Source organism: Tauraco erythrolophus, chromosome 12 (genome assembly GCF_009769465.1).
Source record: "Tauraco erythrolophus isolate bTauEry1 chromosome 12, bTauEry1.pri, whole genome shotgun sequence".
Classification (NCBI taxonomy): domain Eukaryota; kingdom Metazoa; phylum Chordata; class Aves; order Musophagiformes; family Musophagidae; genus Tauraco; species Tauraco erythrolophus.
In genome coordinates, this window is record NC_141476.1 from 11387849 (window position 1) to 11396079 (window position 8231).

Genomic DNA, 8231 nt, shown 5'->3' on the forward strand with positions numbered 1-8231 from the left:
TCATGAATAAAGGTCATGGCATTGGCATCACAAAAAATATTGTTGCTTCAGAAGGAATTCAGCGGTCCCCTCTGAGTTATAAAACAAGTCACACGACAGAACAGTAACGCACTCAAACATTGGCAGGGCAGAAATTGGAGATGGAAGAGAAGCCTGAGACTCGTGGAGATCTCTGCAGACCTCCAGCATCCCACAGGTCGGCTGTCTTCCTGTCTGTGCTGGGCTGCTGCGTGCTGCGTAGTCTCTAATATTTTGCACAGCCCAGTTTTAAACGTACCCCAGCTGTTGGCAGTGGTTCTGTTGTGGGTACCTGCCTCCCAGCCTAACAGGTCACGCTCCTGGAGTTTGTTTTCTAACAGTCAAAGGGGCATTTTCTTTGCATCGGTGTCATGCTGTTAGTCCAACACCTTCCTGCAACTGTTGCTGGGCCAGGGGACATGGTTTCAAAACACCCGGCCCCGTTTTGGGAGGCTGTACAAGGAAGCACTGTGGCGAGGGCACCTCGGTGCCAGTGGCTAGTTTAGGTCACTGCCTTGTGTGGGACTCTGCCCCGGCGGTATCCCAGCTGCACGGTACATCCTTTTGGCCGTGTTGTATCTAGATACAGGCGACGAATGTGTAGTAACTCGCCCCTCGACTCAGCTGTAAAGCAAACGAGATCTTTGCCGTGTTTCTGTATAAACATCCACGCTGACCTTTGTGCTCATGTGAAAATCACCACTTGTCTGTTGGTTCGAAAGCCAACAATTCTTCTGTTTCATTACGGGTGAGTCTCTCCAGCTCTCTAATGTTTCCTCCTCGTTTCAGTCTGCTGATACTTTCTAGCAAGGTGATATTTTATATCCTGCAGTATTCCAGGAGTCATTTCATCACCAGTGCTTGCAGAAACACAGCCCCAAACGTATGGTCTATGTTTTTATGATTCTCTTGGCATATACCAAAATGTGAATTGTTCTGAGAATATGAGGGAGAACGAACAGAAGTTGATGCATTATTGTTACAGCCAAGGACAAGCGAGAGCCAATAAGCAAAAGCTGGATATCAAAAGCACTGGGAACACTATTAACAGGAACACTACTCAAGCAATCCCCAATTCACAGAATTCAGTAGAAAATGAATTGGAAAAGGAACTCCAGGTTAAGCAGGTCTTGAACTATCGTTCCCAGGATCACATCGACACAATTGAGTAGTAAATCACATTCTACAGAAATAGTTGGGGATTTTATTAGTAAACAGCTTAGATGCGAATTCCTTCTATTTTCTCAGCTAAAGTCTTATGGAAGATATGTTTGAAACCAAGAATTATCTGAATAATAATAATTACTAATATTTACAGAGCATTTTAGCGTAATCCCAGAAATTATAATTTAAGGAGCACAGATCTTCCTCGTTGCAAAGCCCTCAGGATTCATGTGGCAATAGCCAGTAATCAGATAAAATAGAAGCAATTAATAAAGTATTTCATCATTAGAAAAATTTCCAACACCGGAAGATTTTGCAAATCACCCAGCAGGTTTTGCACATCCTCTGGCATTTAAGATTTTGTCAGTAATGAAAGCTAAATGAATGGTGAATACAAGCAAAAGGCTTAAAACAACATCACACAGGCTCAGCATGCATAAACCCAGCATTTTAAGGGAGTTGTTCAAATTCAAACAAAATTGATTATTTTCTTTATAAAGCAGTCTCGTCTTAGTTATTGACAGAGTAAAAGTTGCCTCAAAAATAAGGTTTTTAAATATAAGACCATCACACTCCTATTTTCCCTTAGCATTGACTAAGAAGTGGTTGAAGTTACATCTCCATTTCAGGTTTCCACATCTCTTAGTACTTTGCATTGTATTTCCTCCATGTAGTTTCATAACTTCTGCTAGCCTTGCAGGCCTGGGAGGTCTGCAGAGCACATCTATGTTCTATAGGAAGTGGTTTTGGTGTTGCTCTAGCAACCTTAAATCAGTACTGAGTAAGCAGAGGTGCTGCTCAGCAGAGAAGTAACATCAAACTCTTGTCAGTACATCCTCATAGTTATTAAGAATGGAGGCAGTAGTTACAATGATGAAGGCTAATACCCTTCAAGGAAATTGCAATTCTGTCTCTTTTATTCCTCACCTACATTTTAATTTGATAAAATTTCCAATCCTGGTGCTGCTTGTTGCAGTGCACTCTTGATGACCGGGGAACTGTTCTTTCCTGTGCTCACAGCATCCCCAGATACAAACTAAGAGTGGATAACAAATCCTTTATGACGCTGTGGAGGATCCAGGTTCTCTTTTACTTTACTTCAGAGCTGACTGCTTTTTTGGGAGGAAGAAATTAATCCTCCTTTTTTTTTTTTTTTTTTTTCTTTTTTCCCCCAGATTTTTAACATGAAGCTCCTTTAAGTCACCCTTGTAAAGCATTTGGGGATCATCTGATGGAAAGTTCTAAAGAAGCACAAGGTATCACTGTTGCTTGGGTTACAAAGCTCAGGCTCAAGCTCTGAACAGAGAAGTGTACTTAAAACAAAGAGGTTTCGAACACAAAACCAAATCACGGCAATGCACACTGGCAAACACTTCATCTGCCTGCTGCCATTTACATTTTTTCAAACACACAAGAAGTGCTGTCGAGGACCTTGGCTACCTTTGTCTGTCACTGATCCAAGTCTATTTAAGCTTTCCTCAAAACTAGTCCCTGCTGCCACTCAGGTATTTCTTGCTGTTGCTTTTGTTGCCATTCATCTTTGAATTGTTTCCAGTCTGCAAGCACCTTTCTGGTACCAAAACTGAACAGAATATTCCAGGCAGTAGCCTAAGGGCATTGAAAGAAAGTCTAAAACTCCGTCCTCCATGACTTTTATATAGTCAACTCACATCCTTTTGATTTCAAACCTTGTTTTAGGTCTACACAAGAAAGGCTTTGCCATCTTTGATCGGGCTTGGTTGATTTTTTCCCATTTGGCTTTGATTTTTTCCAGTTTTCTGGATAGATTTCACACAGCTTGCCACCACAGCTCTAGTGGACAATAAAAAAACATATGGGAAATCCTCCAAAGTATGTGTTTGCAAGGAGTGCTATGCCAGGAACATCATTACCAGAGTCCTAGTAACTAATCCAGAACTGATGCCGTAACTTTTATGTGTACCAGGGGCACTGAAACCCATGCTGAAATACTTGGCAAGTCTGCCCTTAAATTAGGATCTATTCTATTGATATTGGCTACGATTGACCACAACATTCCTTGGTTTTGAGGTAGTATTTCTGAAGGGAGAAGGTTTGCGATGCCAGTTCTTGTCATATGTTTTCCCGTCTCACCCTATCTCCAAGCCCAGCTAATCTGATGATATCCAACTGTCCTAATGAGCTGCATCTACTTCTAGACTGAAGCGTTGACAGCTGCCTGTCCTATTGCCAACAAAAACTTCTGAGACAACTGTATCTTATTCCTGCAAGTACGCAATTGCTTAGTTTCCAGCCCAAATATGAGACATAATGACACTTCTTCTTATTGATCCAGGTCTGCAAAAAGGTGTGTCAAGAATGCACTCAATCATTTCCTCACGTGCAGTTTAATCCCTCAGCTGGAAAGGTTTCTGTCTCCTGGCTACAGAGGAGAAATCAAGGGCTCACGTCCCTTACAGCAGAGGTACAGTCACACAGGCTAAGGTCAGTGAGAAGGACACGTTCCTCCAATTAATGTTGGCATGTGTTTACTTATATTTTTATACATTGGTAATTCTTCCATTTGCTGCTCTTGGATCCAGAGCACATGGCAAGAGCTTCAGCTTGCTCTTATTCAGGTAGGATTTAACGCCCTTAAATCTTCACTGAGACTTAGCCAATCTCATGCACATGAGATATGCTTTCTTCCCCACAGATAAGGCCCAAAAGCTGATGGACCTGAAGGCTCATCAGCCTTTCCTTCCCCTGGACTGCAGGTCCAGAGCACCGAAACTGGGTAATAGGTGAGAGATAAGATCAGGCTCCCAACAGGCCATTAAAAAGTAGTCACTGCCTTCTAGAGAGAAAGCTATCTAAAGCAAAGCTTTGCAGGATAAATTTTGTCTTGGGTGACTTCAGTGTTCACAGGAACAGTATACAATGATACCCAGACAAAGACGGAGAAGAGATACACAGAAATGTTGATTTTGATCTAAATGTGGTCAGAATAAGTAGAAGCAACAGCTCCACTGACAGCTGATCAGGGCAACTCATCTCCAGGCAGAAATAATAGCTTTCCTTGTTGAAAGAAAAACCCACATCTACCCTCTGCCCTTCATAGCTTTTATGACTTGCCAGATTCCAGGAATCATGAAAAACACTACCCAGCCTGGGGCCAAGGAGCAGAAAAACTAGGGGAAGCACATCTAGTCCTGGAGGACTCCTGTAGCAGCCCAGGTCACCACTGCGGCCTCTCCCATGCCAGCCTTACCCACCCTGTTTTCACAGCTGAAAGTAGGACCCATTTCTTCAATTCAGCTTTTCCTCAGCAAGTTTCTTACACACATACAAGCACAAAAACTCGAGACTCCTATTAAGATCAGGCTAGGAAGGAAGGAAGAGAGAGTTTGTTGCTGTTCTAGGAGTTTTCTTTTTTTTTTTTTTAATTCTTGGGATGTGCTCAAACATTATGATGGTGGAGACCATATAAGTAGCTAGATTAGAGCAACAGACATAACAGTGGTTATTGGATACAGAAATAGCAGCCATTGCCAGTTCCAAGGAAAGAGAGGACAAACGAATAAACATCGATCATAACATCTGAAACCACCAGGCTTGGAAAAGCCTCTTTATTTTAGGAATAATCCACTAGAAAGATGCCAGGGCTAGATCTGACCAGCTCTTACTTTTTCTCAGGAGTATACTTGCCATTGAGGAAGAAAAGGATGTTTGAGGATGGATAAATCCAGGAACCTTCTATGCCATCATCTTTTAGTCACTAAGCTCTAGGGACAAATATAAGGGTTTGTTTGTTTGGTAGGGCTTATTTTTGTTTTTATTTTAAATCTGTAGTTTTTCCAAAGACCTTTTTCCAGATGTTTTTCATGCTGAAAAATTGCATGCAGTCCCAGGATGATGTACAAATTGAATGCAAAGGCAAGCAAAAAATCCAAATAGGTCTATCTCTCAATATCTCTTGAATACAAGATTGTCTCACCTCTACAGGGTTTCTTCCTCTGTTAGCAGACCTAACACACCGTGAAGAATAAGGCAAGGAAGAACCCAGAAGAAAACGGTAAGCATGTTGATTGAATGTCAGTGCAGCTATACTGTTAAGTCCTTTCCCAGCCTATGGGGCTGGAAAGGTATTTTCAGTGTCTGGTGTTATTTAGGAAGATGTTTCTGAAGGAACACAGGCTGTGCCATTCCAGGGAGGGAGGAATTGGTTTCTTTAGGATTACTAAAAACTTACTAAATAAAAAGCTTTCTGTATTGCCTCACAGCTGGAGACCAGTCATTGCAACACAATTAGAAAAGCTGGAGGCTGAAATTCTGATTTGACCTGAGTTCCTTACATTATAGCTGGTGTGTGCAAAATGCATCTAGGTTCTGTGGAGTGCAAGATACTGAATATCTCTCTCTGCCTTATCAATATTTTGAGCTTTACATTGAGCTGAGTGCTCAATGTGGAAGGTGGCATTGGGAGGCCAATCCCTTGGGACATCCTTGGTGTCAAATTCTTTAAGGATACTTGAGTAGAATATGTCAAGGGATCACTTAATGTGTCCCAGGGAGTTGATATTTACCTTCTATAGGGCACCAAGAAGACCATACATTATAAAACTGTACCAAATTTTAGTTTCCTCAGCGGAAGACAAGTACTAAAAATATAAATCCAAGTGTAACTGCAATGCAGTTTTAACAGACTTGAGATACTGAATCAAGACAGGAATGCCTAAAATAGATATTAAAGGTGAAACGCTAGCACCATGAAAATCAGCAAGAAAATCTCCTAGTGACTGCGTTGGGACTGTATCTATACAGCTTATCCAGACAAAGACAACATAAACACCAGAGGCTCAATTGTCCCTGAGCTTGCAGTGCTCGGTTGTTTAAGCGCAGGAAACGGCCCACCCTTTTCCCACCTTTGTACACCCAGGCAGGGGTCAGACACAGTGTAGCTGCCATAAGGGCAAGGCTGATCCAAGATAATGTCTGGCATAAGGTAACTGAGGCAGGGAGATGGCAGAACCGCTGCCCTGGAGCTCTCCAAATGATTGCAGAGGCAGCCACGAATGGGGGAAATGTACAGTCAATCTGTGAAAATGCCCTGTGGTTGAGCAGGTATGCTCCACCAGTTGTCTTGGAGAAACTGGCTTAAACTGGCTCAAGACAGAGTTTTCTTTCTTATAGTATAAAGTCAATACTCAGGTGAAAGAAAGGTTTCAACAGTTGCCCCTAGAAGGGCAAGAAGTCCAAGGAAGCGAAAGTACCACTGCCATCAACACAACACATCCCACCTCCTTCCACTATCTTTTCCCACCATAACAGGATCCTCAGGTAGTTGTTTTTAATTCAGGATTGAGGTGATTTCACCCTCCACATTCATTATCTGAGTAAGCGAGTACATACTTCTCTTGTTCTTCATATTTATCCTGATTATTCACCTTTGGTAATGGAACATATGAAAGGGGAGGGAAGGCGTGAGCTCACTGCCAGGGAGTGGCTCCGCAGGCTACATGAAATGCAGGTATGAAAATCAAAAACTATGATGGAAGAGAAAACTGTCTTTTCACTTTTTCTTAACTTAAAAACTCATGACAAAACAGTTGCCCAGTCCTCTACAGGAGCTCTCCACAGACGAAGCGTTGTGAAGGCCTCATCTTGGGAGTAGCAGGAGGAAGCATCAGAGCTGAATTTCCATGCTACGTAGACATGCACACATTTAATCCGGTTGTGGTTTTCTTAATATGCAAAGATCCTAAAGTCAGCTCTGATTCGACTCATCAGTTCCAGCTAATTTTCAAGCTAAGGGCTCTAATAAGCAGACTCAAGAGCATCTGGGCAAATTTAGCTCCAACCAATTTGCCTCTAGAACATCCTTTGAATACATTTGCATAGTCTGTGTTCACAAAGCCACATAAAACACGCCTTGCCAGCTGCCAGCTGGGCCTCTCTTGGCGTGTGCTGTTGCTGCTGAATATCCGCTAAAGCCTTGACAAAGCACTTACAGTCATTCACCTTCTCTTTAGTCGACATCAAGTGTCCCCCTGTATCACGGCGTGTGACAAATGTCTGGAATAACGGCGATTTAAGCACCGGACAGGCAGCGTGCGTCACCGCCGCAACCTTGACCTAACGATAGCGTATCTGAGAGCAAGAACGTGGAGCAATCGCCACCACCCGCACTTGGCTTTCCCACTGCAGCGCAGTGCCAAATTTGATAGTCTCTTTGGTGATCCAGGCACATGCCCATTAAGACAAGTTTATTTTAAAGAGGTCAGGTAGCAGCTGATGGGCAGTGGGAATCTTTTAGCATTCCCAAAACAGGCAGCGTTTGAATGAACAATCTGCAGATGCAAATGTCAGCAGATGTATTGGCAATACCCTGTGCTACAGTCGCCGTGAACTTTGAGTACTTGCTGTTTGGTGCCTAATTATAGTCCCTATAGCAGTTCATTACTTGGAGCGTGCTGGGATCTGAGGATCCTGGTTCAGATTCGGAGTCCCTTCCTGCCAGGTGCTGTACAACCACAAATGCTAGTTCTGGTAGATCATGCGAGCCAAGGCCCTGCAAACTCTTACCCATGTGCAGAACTTTCTGTACAGCTGTAACTGCACTTGGTTCAGTCTGATCTGTGCAGATATGCAGTTCTATTGTGTTCTAGCTCATTATCTATTTAACACCTATTGAACTCTCTGCTACTGCTTAAAAGCATAAAGTAAATCATGCGCGTAAATATTTGTAGAATGCGGGGCTTAATAAAGATCAGCAGCAATATAGGCAGAGGAAAGCTTGAGAGAGGCAGGATAAAAGTAACCATAAAGGGAACTTGCGATTACATACATTAGCTACGTACATAATTTGCCGGCTTCGAGGTTTGGGAATTCTGTTTGTTTGCTTAATGTAAATGAGCAAGAGAATTTGAAGAATCTGTGCCACCTACTGAAGCCAAGAACGAAAATGCTGTAGGCCTCACCCAGTGCGTTTATAAGTCCTTCCTTGTTCAGCAAAACACTTGGCCACATTTTGCACTCTAAGAGGAGAATACCAAATAGCGATTTTCCTGCAAGAACCGGGGGCTGCTTGC